The 12,213-nt window shown below is 30.8% G+C and overlaps 2 long non-coding RNA genes across 2 annotated transcripts; one reads left to right on the plus strand and one right to left on the minus strand.

Moving 5' to 3' along the window:
• Nucleotides 1–2,855: 2,855 nt before the first annotated feature.
• LOC141452030 (uncharacterized) lies at nt 2,856–3,476 on the minus strand. Its single transcript, XR_012457211.1, has 2 exons — nt 2,981–3,476; nt 2,856–2,888 (listed from the first exon to the last, which is right to left on the minus strand). It is a non-coding gene; the product is annotated as an uncharacterized lncRNA (long non-coding RNA).
• Nucleotides 3,477–10,461: 6,985 nt separating this feature from the next.
• Nucleotides 10,462–11,082, plus strand: LOC141452028 (uncharacterized). The gene is made up of 2 exons (XR_012457210.1): nt 10,462–10,957; nt 11,050–11,082. It is a non-coding gene; the product is annotated as an uncharacterized lncRNA (long non-coding RNA).
• Nucleotides 11,083–12,213: the final 1,131 nt, after the last annotated feature.

The following is a 12,213-nucleotide window of genomic DNA, read 5'->3' on the forward strand; positions in this document are numbered from 1 at the left end:
CCCCCTCTCCACCCACCCCCACCCCCTCCTTATTGACCAATCATCGATTTCGACGAGTTTTTAAGCCAAGCCCCCTACCCCCACCCCACCTTATTGACCAATCATCTATTTCGACGAGGGTTTAAGCCACGCCCCCTACCCCCACCCCACCTTATTGACCAATCATCGAACTCGACGAGGACTTTAGGCCACGCCCCTTCCCCCACTCCACCCTTTTAATCAACCAATCAGCGAATTCGATGACACCCCTTTTACTCCCACTCCTACCCCCACCCTTCTTAATAGACCAATCAGCGTATTCGACGACATCCCTTTACCCCCACCCAAGCCCTACTCCTATCACATGACACCTACCTTTACCCCCTCCACTCCCACCACCTCTAGGTCGTCGTATTCGTTGGCCTCCTAAGCTCCTCCTACAAGATGGCGTCTCTTCTAACAGCTGTAGTACACAAGATGGCGGACCTCCTACCAGCTGTTGACCACAAGATGGCGGACCTCATACCAGCCGATGAAACATACCTCCCCCCCCCTCGCCCATTGATAGACAGGAGGGTGAATTTTTTTATTTTAATTATTTTTACTTACCTGGGATTCGATCCTACAACCTTCGTGCTGGTAGACACGTCATCTGCACCAGTCGGCCACAGTGGTAGTCTCGCTTACTCTAGTTTTGAATGTTCTCTTATGTTTTAACTTGGAATTATTTTTTAAAAAATCTAACCCCCCTCACCAAGAATTTTTTTTTATTTAAATTACCCCCACTATCACAAAAATATTGAAAAATAAAAATGGATAACCTCACTTTAGGTAATAGAAAAAACTATTTACTTACCCCCTCCACCTGGACTGCTTCCGCTGCTGATGACGCGACCTACACTCACTGAAAACTAAACCCGAACTGGCATTTGGACTGCGATACTAGCAATAACCCCCCACCACAATTACGTCACACTCTAACTAGCCAATAGAATTGCATCTTTTTTCCAACTGATTGCCTCTCTGGACAGGTCTCTGTAGCAAGCCCCCCCCTTCCCTTCCTATAGTCTCAATAGGATGACACGTATGATTAGCTGAACATGCTCCAACAAGTCTGGACATGTAGCCAGCTGCCTCTTTCGCTTTAACCGTTTTATTATTTCCGTTTACCAACTATACAAACCTGTATGAACATATCGTTATAGTCTCAATAGGATGACACGTATGATTACCTGAACATGCTCCAACAAGTCTGGACATGTAGCCAGCTGCCTCTTTCGCTTTAACCGTTTTTTTGTTATTATGAAGTTAAAAGTAAATTGAACTTTGAATTTTCATATATCTTATTATTTCAGTTTACCAACTATACAAACCTGTATGAACATATCGGTGTAGTCTCAATATGTGTGATTACCTGAACATGCTCCAACAAGTCTGGACATGTAGCCAGCTGCCTCTTTCGCTGTAACCGTTTTTTTTTTTTTTGTTATTATGAAGTTAAAAGTAAATTGAACTTTGAACTTATTAATAAAATATAAATAAGTTTTAATTAACTTTTCTTTATTTATCTCTTTATTTGTATATGGCTTAATATTGCTCAACTTGCATGTCTGAGCATGCCCTGTTTGTATTGGTCAGTAACTAACTGGTATCTCCCACCCTTGGGTATGACGTCACTTATAGTTAACCAATAGCATTTCATGTTTTTACTAATAATCGATTATCATAATCGATCCTTCTGAGGAAGCATTTATAAAGGAAAAAATTAAATTTATGAAAAAAAGTTTTCAAAGTATAAATTTTATTTAAATTCTGTCATATGCGCTGCATTTTTTTTTTTAATATTTTTGAATAAATATAGAAAAAAAATAATAAGAACTTATTATGACGCAACTTGTTGCAACCTTATCTAATTACCATGTCTTCCGTTTACATACAAACCTGTATGAACATATCGTTGTAGTATTAATATGATGAGTCATATTATTTCCGTTTTATTTATATTTTTGAATAATTATAGAAAAAAATTAAAACATTATGACACAACTTGTTACAACCATTTTTTTTAATATTTTTGAATAAATATAGAAAAAATAATTTACACTGCTAACTTAATCAACTGCGCATGCGTAAACTACAGTCAATTGTACCAGCTGTTTTAAATAAGAAAATAATTTACACTGCTAACTTAATCAACTGCGCATGCGTAAACTACAGTCAATTGTGTGATACCTTAATACAGCAGGCAGTTGCAATATCGATTATTCCTATCGATTATCACATTGACTATATGTATTGATTAATATCGATTTATTTCTTAATTCAAGTAATATATATAACCACTGCTATTTAAATAAGAATATGTTTTACACTGTTAACTTAATCATCTGCGCATGCGCAAACTCCAGTAAATTGTGTAAGACCTTAATACAGAAGGCAATTGCACCCAAATACATATGCGCTGCATTTATTAATATTTTTTTTGAAAAATTAAATAAAAATTGAACTTATTATGGCGCAACTTGTTGCAACCTTAACTAATTACCATATCTTCCGTTTACCAACTATACAAACCTGTATGAGCATGTCCTTTTTGCCCTGCTTTCTTGCCCTAATAGAATGATTCATATTATTTCCGGTTATATTTAATAATTTATTTACCTTAACCCCATAAAACTTTCCTGTAATTTTAAGTGTAAAAAGGAAAAATACGAATGAACAAACATTAATTAAAACATTTTATTTTTATTTAAAGGAAAAAATTAAATTAAAATAAATTATAAATTAAATTTATGAAAAAAAAAATGCTTAAAAAATTCTTGCTCTGCCTGTAAGCATGCCTGTATGAGAATTTCTTCCTCATCTTTTGAGGAGGATAATAACTTGCGCTGTTCTGCCCTTTGCAGCGCCTGAAAGAAATAATAACAAATATTTTGTTATAATTTATATTAAGATTAATATAAGACAAAAATGCATTTTTATTATATTGATATTTAATTACTTTTGTCCAAAATTCATCTTCATCATCACTACTACTACCGCAGTTGGGCCAAAGGGCCTCTACAGGGTTGGGGGTTGAATTCCAATCCCAATTGGATATGTCCTGGGCATAGGTCTGAGAAATATCAATAATAATTATTATTTTATTACTATTTGCCTATTTATTAATTAAAATTACCTATTGAGAGAAAGTATTAATTATCACTTACTTGCATTAAATAGGAGTCTGTTGCTTGATCCATATTTGTTTTAAAAATGAACCGGAGTCAAGATTAAAAATGAACTATATTGTGCCTAGCAAGAGATTAACATGCCTGCACATGCCAGGCAAAACATGCAAGCGCAGGTCTGAAAAGTTTTGTGTCTGTGCTCCACTAAAAAAAGGGCCTGCTCTGACATGCCGTTTTCAGACTTTTCTTTTTAAATATCATTATTTTTTTTAATAATTTATTTTATTTCATTATAATGTATTTATTCAAATATTTTATTATTTTATTTTCATGTTATTCATTTTTTTTTTTCAATGTATATTTTTTTATATAAATTATTTTATTTTATTATTTATTATTTTATTATCATTAGCAAGAAAACAGGGGAAGAAAAAATGAAATAAAAATTTTCTAAATGCAATTTTTTTTTATTATTAAAAAAAGAAATTAGAGATATTCACATTTTTTTTTTTAATATAATCATTTACATTATCAGTTTAACCATTACTTATATACAAACATCTTTTATACAAATACAATACATATATTAAAATTAAATTTTTCTTAATACATTTGAAATTAATATCCAATGTGAAAGAGCATATACATGAAAATGGGTACACATCGTCGGAGTCTTGTTATGAAGAAGACACTGAGTACCATCGTTAAATGGTCTTAATTGGGAAATTTGAGGGCAATCGAATTCTTCTAGGTTGATTACGTTTCCACAATAATGATTTAAAAATTGTTTTTTCTGGAGTCCTTTTACAAAGATTTTGTTGTAATGGGTAAGATGTTTGTGTAGAATAGCATCTAATTCCACATAGTCCACCTCTCCTTCTTCCCATTTAATTTGATGAAAATTTCTAGTTAACCATGAATTTACTCGATAACTGAATGCATTTAATGACAGATTTTCTGGCGGTTTAAACAACCAGTGTCCACTTGAAAGATTCTCCATGTCTAAAATAGACAATTCTTTCACGATATACAGTTTTGAGTTGTCTATGAAGCACTGCATGTCTACGACACACGCACCCGACGAGGTCATGATTGCAATTGATACAACTGAATGAAATTTTTAATCGAACTGGCTTGTCTTAACATGTCCCAACGTGCACAAACATGGTATTGCAATTGATACTTCTGAATGAAATTTATAAGTAACTGGCTTGTCTTAACATGTCCCAACGTGCACAAACATGGTATTGCAATTGATACTTCTGAATGAAATTTATAAGTAACTGGCTTGTCTTAACATGTCCCAACGTGCACAGACATGGAATTTATTACATTTTCCTCTAAATAATTAAAATATTTTTTTTTTTTTATAAACTTAATTTTTCTTTCATTTTTTTTTTTTTTTTAACTAAATTATTTTTTTAATAATTTTATAACAGAAATCTTGCACTAAAAGTATTATTTAAAAAAAATATATATATATATCTTCCAGTTTTACATAAATTAATTTCTTCCATTTTTTTTAAACTAAATTATTTTTTCTTTTTTAATTTTATAACAGAAATCTTGCTTTAAGAGTATTATTTAAAAAAAAAAAAAAAAAAAAAAAAAAATATATATATATCTTCCAATTTTACATAATTTCTTTCATTTTTTTTTTTTTTTTTTTTTTTTTTATATATATATATCACATAAAAATAAAAATAACTTAAATAAAAATAAAATTAAAATAACACTTAAAAGAATTCCAAATCATATCGGCGATTTTTTATTCCTTTATAGAGCAAAGCTATTTTTCTGTTTGTAACATCATACTCGTCGATAATTTCTTTCGTAAACATGTCGGTGAATCTATTTGGCAGGAAAACTATATTTGGTTCGTCCTCAAACTGTGTAGGTCCAACATACGATCTGATGTGTGCTATTATGGCTTTTCCATATTTAGTGTTAATCTTATCAAATTTAACTATTTCATAGCTAACTCCTACGCGAAGGTCGGCAAGCCTACCAATCTGTGAGGAGCTTTGGTTAGCATCGTTGAGGTACGCTGCCAAAGTCGACATCTGAAGGGAATTTTGAAAAAAGTACATATGTAATTAGAAAAATAATATTTTAATTCAATCACTGTGAAGTGTATAAAGATTTATGTAAGTATAAAATAGTAGTATAAATACTTACTTTTAAGTATTGATAAAATTTAATTTAATCCGCCTGGGTCGAGTTCTAGAGAAGAAATGATGTTGAATCCTTTATCCTATACCTCCACTACCAGTCACAAAGCCGACATGTCAGTGCAAGTCTAATAACTAGTTCAAAATTCAATTGCTAATACAGTTGTGCATAAACATGTTTACACCTGCATAGACCTGATTAGCTTCAGTAATCATTTAATGCATGGATTTTGTAAATTGTACGGAATACAAAAGTAATGATAGTAGTTTTAAGCACTCATTGTACATAATTTATTTTGTCTCTCAATTAAGATTACAAAGTAGAATATAAATATAATTACCATTAAAACTTGAAGTTGCTCAAAGAATAAAATAATGTTATTATCCAGAATATGGTCAAATATTATGGAATTTTGTACAGATTCTTAAGATTTAGCAATAAATGCAAGTGCTTATCATCGTCGTTGAAGGTTAATACTACTTTTTTTCATGTCTCACCAGATTTTATTATAGGTGCTTGGAAAAAATTATGATTATGAGTTTTTAAAAGAGGGTAGGCATGAATGAATACATAACTCAAAAGGTAGCGTACTATTTTTTCATATCTTAGGAAAAAACTGTCACTAAATATTTTCTTATTCTTTTTTCTGGTGTTCGTGTCGTTTATGGCGAATGAAGAAGGATGGATGAGATCTAGCAGTTGTTGCCTAAAGGTTGGAAATTATTCACTCTTAAGAGGACTCCATCGAACTTTTTGATTGTCCATCCACTTTCCTTAAGTGAGGATTCCTCCATTTCGGAAATCATCTTATCAAAGCCTTCTCTTAGAGACTTTTCAATAGAGGAGTCTTTGCAAATTATCTTGTTTTTTGTCTTGAATGCGCAATTAGTTGTTTCCTCTTTCATATTTTCAAATGTAGCCTCCAAAACCAAATTATATTTTATTGCGGTTTTATCGCCATCCATGGCACTTTCAATCAGTCGATGCAATGTTTCTTGCTTACCTGCTAGAAACTCCATTACATCAACTTCTCCAGAGCACGGTATGAAGAAGGTTCTCAGAGTTCCACCAAACGACGATTCCACTTCGTATAATTGTCCTTGTGCGGCGTCCAATCGTGCTTTTTTGGTTAAGTTGGCCGGCGCTTTCTGTCCACAGCTACGAATGTGACAGTTTAAAGTTTTCTTAGTAGAATAAAACTCGCCGCATGCCACACATTGGAAACGAGTCTGACGCTTCAGATATGTTTTTTCATGGCGTTTTTTGGAAAATGCTCTTGAAAATATTTTATTGCAATGGCTGCATTCAAAAGACATAATGATAGAATTATTTGAACAAAGTTTAAAAATTAAGAAACAAATCTGTAACAAATTGTATGCTCAACTTAAGAATGTATGAATGCTGTAGCTTAGTAGATATAATTGCGGTTCTTGAAATCAAAGGGTTTAAGTGTACAAGTGTCTAACGAATTAACAGCTTGCGCACAGTCATAGAACTAATAAAAAAAAAATGCATACTTCGCAACACTTTTATCGTGCAAGGGATTAAAATCGATATTAGCGTTTCTGTCGGCAAAAAATAATAAATAAATCTAAGATCTGAACTGGTCGTAACATGCATGTTATAGCCCCCCCCCAACAACTAACTTAGGTTAGGTTATGATAGTGTAAGTTGCGTTTGATTAGGTTGGGTTAGGTTAGGTTAGGTTAGGTTAGGCTACGTTATCGAATTTACAATTAAATACAATTTAGTACTGTTAAATTCGATTAGGTTGGGTTAGGTTAGGTTAGGGTTAGGCTAAGTTATCGAATTTAGCCTATTTAATTGTAAATTGTATTAAATAGGCTAAATTCGATAACTTAGCCTAACCCTAACCTAACCTAACCCAACCTAATCGAATTTAACAGTACTAAATTGTATTTAATTGTAAATTCGATAACGTAGCCTAACCTAACCTAACCTATCTATTCTATTCTATCATTATGTCTTTTGAATGCAGCCATTGCAATAAAATATTTTCAAGAGCATTTTCCAAAAAACGCCATGAAAAAACATATCTGAAGCGTCAGACTCGTTTCCAATGTGTGGCATGCGGCGAGTTTTATTCTACTAAGAAAACTTTAAACTGTCACATTCGTAGCTGTGGACAGAAAGCGCCGGCCAACTTAACCAAAAAAGCACGATTGGACGCCGCACAAGGACAATTATACGAAGTGGAATCGTCGTTTGGTGGAACTCTGAGAACCTTCTTCATACCGTGCTCTGGAGAAGTTGATGTAATGGAGTTTCTAGCAGGTAAGCAAGAAACATTGCATCGACTGATTGAAAGTGCCATGGATGGCGATAAAACCGCAATAAAATATAATTTGGTTTTGGAGGCTACATTTGAAAATATGAAAGAGGAAACAACTAATTGCGCATTCAAGACAAAAAACAAGATAATTTGCAAAGACTCCTCTATTGAAAAGTCTCTAAGAGAAGGCTTTGATAAGATGATTTCCGAAATGGAGGAATCCTCACTTAAGGAAAGTGGATGGACAATCAAAAAGTTCGATGGAGTCCTCTTAAGAGTGAATAATTTCCAACCTTTAGGCAACAACTGCTAGATCTCATCCATCCTTCTTCATTCGCCATAAACGACACGAACACCAGAAAAAAGAATAAGAAAATATTTAGTGACAGTTTTTTCCTAAGATATGAAAAAATAGTACGCTACCTTTTGAGTTATGTATTCATTCATGCCTACCCTCTTTTAAAAACTCATAATCATAATTTTTTCCAAGCACCTATAATAAAATCTGGTGAGACATGAAAAAAAGTAGTATTAACCTTCAACGACGATGATAAGCACTTGCATTTATTGCTAAATCTTAAGAATCTGTACAAAATTCCATAATATTTGACCATATTCTGGATAATAACATTATTTTATTCTTTGAGCAACTTCAAGTTTTAATGGTAATTATATTTATATTCTACTTTGTAATCTTAATTGAGAGACAAAATAAATTATGTACAATGAGTGCTTAAAACTACTATCATTACTTTTGTATTCCGTACAATTTACAAAATCCATGCATTAAATGATTACTGAAGCTAATCAGGTCTATGCAGGTGTAAACATGTTTATGCACAACTGTATTAGCAATTGAATTTTGAACTAGTTATTAGACTTGCACTGACATGTCGGCTTTGTGACTGGTAGTGGGGGTATAGGATAAAGGATTCAACATCATTTCTTCTCTAGAACTCGACCCAGGCGGATTAAATTAAATTTTATCAATACTTAAAAGTAAGTATTTATACTACTATTTTATACTTACATAAATCTTTATACACTTCACAGTGATTGAATTAAAATATTATTTTTCTAATTACATATGTACTTTTTTCAAAATTCCCTTCAGATGTCGACTTTGGCAGCGTACCTCAACGATGCTAACCAAAGCTCCTCACAGATTGGTAGGCTTGCCGACCTTCGCGTAGGAGTTAGCTATGAAATAGTTAAATTTGATAAGATTAACACTAAATATGGAAAAGCCATAATAGCACACATCAGATCGTATGTTGGACCTACACAGTTTGAGGACGAACCAAATATAGTTTTCCTGCCAAATAGATTCACCGACATGTTTACGAAAGAAATTATCGACGAGTATGATGTTACAAACAGAAAAATAGCTTTGCTCTATAAAGGAATAAAAAATCGCCGATATGATTTGGAATTCTTTTAAGTGTTATTTTAATTTTATTTTTATTTAAGTTATTTTTATTTTTATGTGATATATATATATAAAAAAAAAAAAAAAAAAAAAAAAATGAAAGAAATTATGTAAAATTGGAAGATATATATATATTTTTTTTTTTTTTTTTTTTTTTTTAAATAATACTCTTAAAGCAAGATTTCTGTTATAAAATTAAAAAAGAAAAAATAATTTAGTTTAAAAAAAATGGAAGAAATTAATTTATGTAAAACTGGAAGATATATATATATATTTTTTTTAAATAATACTTTTAGTGCAAGATTTCTGTTATAAAATTATTAAAAAAATAATTTAGTTAAAAAAAAAAAAAAAATGAAAGAAAAATTAAGTTTATAAAAAAAAAAAAATATTTTAATTATTTAGAGGAAAATGTAATAAATTCCATGTCTGTGCACGTTGGGACATGTTAAGACAAGCCAGTTACTTATAAATTTCATTCAGAAGTATCAATTGCAATACCATGTTTGTGCACGTTGGGACATGTTAAGACAAGCCAGTTACTTATAAATTTCATTCAGAAGTATCAATTGCAATACCATGTTTGTGCACGTTGGGACATGTTAAGACAAGCCAGTTCGATTAAAAATTTCATTCAGTTGTATCAATTGCAATCATGACCTCGTCGGGTGCGTGTGTCGTAGACATGCAGTGCTTCATAGACAACTCAAAACTGTATATCGTGAAAGAATTGTCTATTTTAGACATGGAGAATCTTTCAAGTGGACACTGGTTGTTTAAACCGCCAGAAAATCTGTCATTAAATGCATTCAGTTATCGAGTAAATTCATGGTTAACTAGAAATTTTCATCAAATTAAATGGGAAGAAGGAGAGGTGGACTATGTGGAATTAGATGCTATTCTACACAAACATCTTACCCATTACAACAAAATCTTTGTAAAAGGACTCCAGAAAAAACAATTTTTAAATCATTATTGTGGAAACGTAATCAACCTAGAAGAATTCGATTGCCCTCAAATTTCCCAATTAAGACCATTTAACGATGGTACTCAGTGTCTTCTTCATAACAAGACTCCGACGATGTGTACCCATTTTCATGTATATGCTCTTTCACATTGGATATTAATTTCAAATGTATTAAGAAAAATTTAATTTTAATATATGTATTGTATTTGTATAAAAGATGTTTGTATATAAGTAATGGTTAAACTGATAATGTAAATGATTATATTAAAAAAAAAAATGTGAATATCTCTAATTTCTTTTTTTAATAATAAAAAAAAATTGCATTTAGAAAATTTTTATTTCATTTTTTCTTCCCCTGTTTTCTTGCTAATGATAATAAAATAATAAATAATAAAATAAAATAATTTATATAAAAAAATATACATTGAAAAAAAAAAATGAATAACATGAAAATAAAATAATAAAATATTTGAATAAATACATTATAATGAAATAAAATAAATTATTAAAAAAAATAATGATATTTAAAAAGAAAAGTCTGAAAACGGCATGTCAGAGCAGGCCCTTTTTTTAGTGGAGCACAGACACAAAACTTTTCAGACCTGCGCTTGCATGTTTTGCCTGGCATGTGCAGGCATGTTAATCTCTTGCTAGGCACAATATAGTTCATTTTTAATCTTGACTCCGGTTCATTTTTAAAACAAATATGGATCAAGCAACAGACTCCTATTTAATGCAAGTAAGTGATAATTAATACTTTCTCTCAATAGGTAATTTTAATTAATAAATAGGCAAATAGTAATAAAATAATAATTATTATTGATATTTCTCAGACCTATGCCCAGGACATATCCAATTGGGATTGGAATTCAACCCCCAACCCTGTAGAGGCCCTTTGGCCCAACTGCGGTAGTAGTAGTGATGATGAAGATGAATTTTGGACAAAAGTAATTAAATATCAATATAATAAAAATGCATTTTTGTCTTATATTAATCTTAATATAAATTATAACAAAATATTTGTTATTATTTCTTTCAGGCGCTGCAAAGGGCAGAACAGCGCAAGTTATTATCCTCCTCAAAAGATGAGGAAGAAATTCTCATACAGGCATGCTTACAGGCAGAGCAAGAATTTTTTAAGCATTTTTTTTTTCATAAATTTAATTTATAATTTATTTTAATTTAATTTTTTCCTTTAAATAAAAATAAAATGTTTTAATTAATGTTTGTTCATTCGTATTTTTCCTTTTTACACTTAAAATTACAGGAAAGTTTTATGGGGTTAAGGTAAATAAATTATTAAATATAACCGGAAATAATATGAATCATTCTATTAGGGCAAGAAAGCAGGGCAAAAAGGACATGCTCATACAGGTTTGTATAGTTGGTAAACGGAAGATATGGTAATTAGTTAAGGTTGCAACAAGTTGCGCCATAATAAGTTCAATTTTTATTTAATTTTTCAAAAAAAATATTAATAAATGCAGCGCATATGTATTTGGGTGCAATTGCCTTCTGTATTAAGGTCTTACACAATTTACTGGAGTTTGCGCATGCGCAGATGATTAAGTTAACAGTGTAAAACATATTCTTATTTAAATAGCAGTGGTTATATATATTACTTGAATTAAGAAATAAATCGATATTAATCAATACATATAGTCAATGTGATAATCGATAGGAATAATCGATATTGCAACTGCCTGCTGTATTAAGGTATCACACAATTGACTGTAGTTTACGCATGCGCAGTTGATTAAGTTAGCAGTGTAAATTATTTTCTTATTTAAAACAGCTGGTACAATTGACTGTAGTTTACGCATGCGCAGTTGATTAAGTTAGCAGTGTAAATTATTTTTTCTATATTTATTCAAAAATATTAAAAAAAATGGTTGTAACAAGTTGTGTCATAATGTTTTAATTTTTTTCTATAATTATTCAAAAATATAAATAAAACGGAAATAATATGACTCATCATATTAATACTACAACGATATGTTCATACAGGTTTGTATGTAAACGGAAGACATGGTAATTAGATAAGGTTGCAACAAGTTGCGTCATAATAAGTTCTTATTATTTTTTTTCTATATTTATTCAAAAATATTAAAAAAAAAAATGCAGCGCATATGACAGAATTTAAATAAAATTTATACTTTGAAAACTTTTTTTCATAAATTTAATTTTTTCCTTTATAAATGCT

Source organism: Rhodnius prolixus, unplaced genomic scaffold (genome assembly GCF_049639745.1).
Source record: "Rhodnius prolixus isolate KJV_2025 unplaced genomic scaffold, Rpr scaffold_26, whole genome shotgun sequence".
NCBI classification, from domain to species: Eukaryota; Metazoa; Arthropoda; class Insecta; order Hemiptera; family Reduviidae; genus Rhodnius; species Rhodnius prolixus.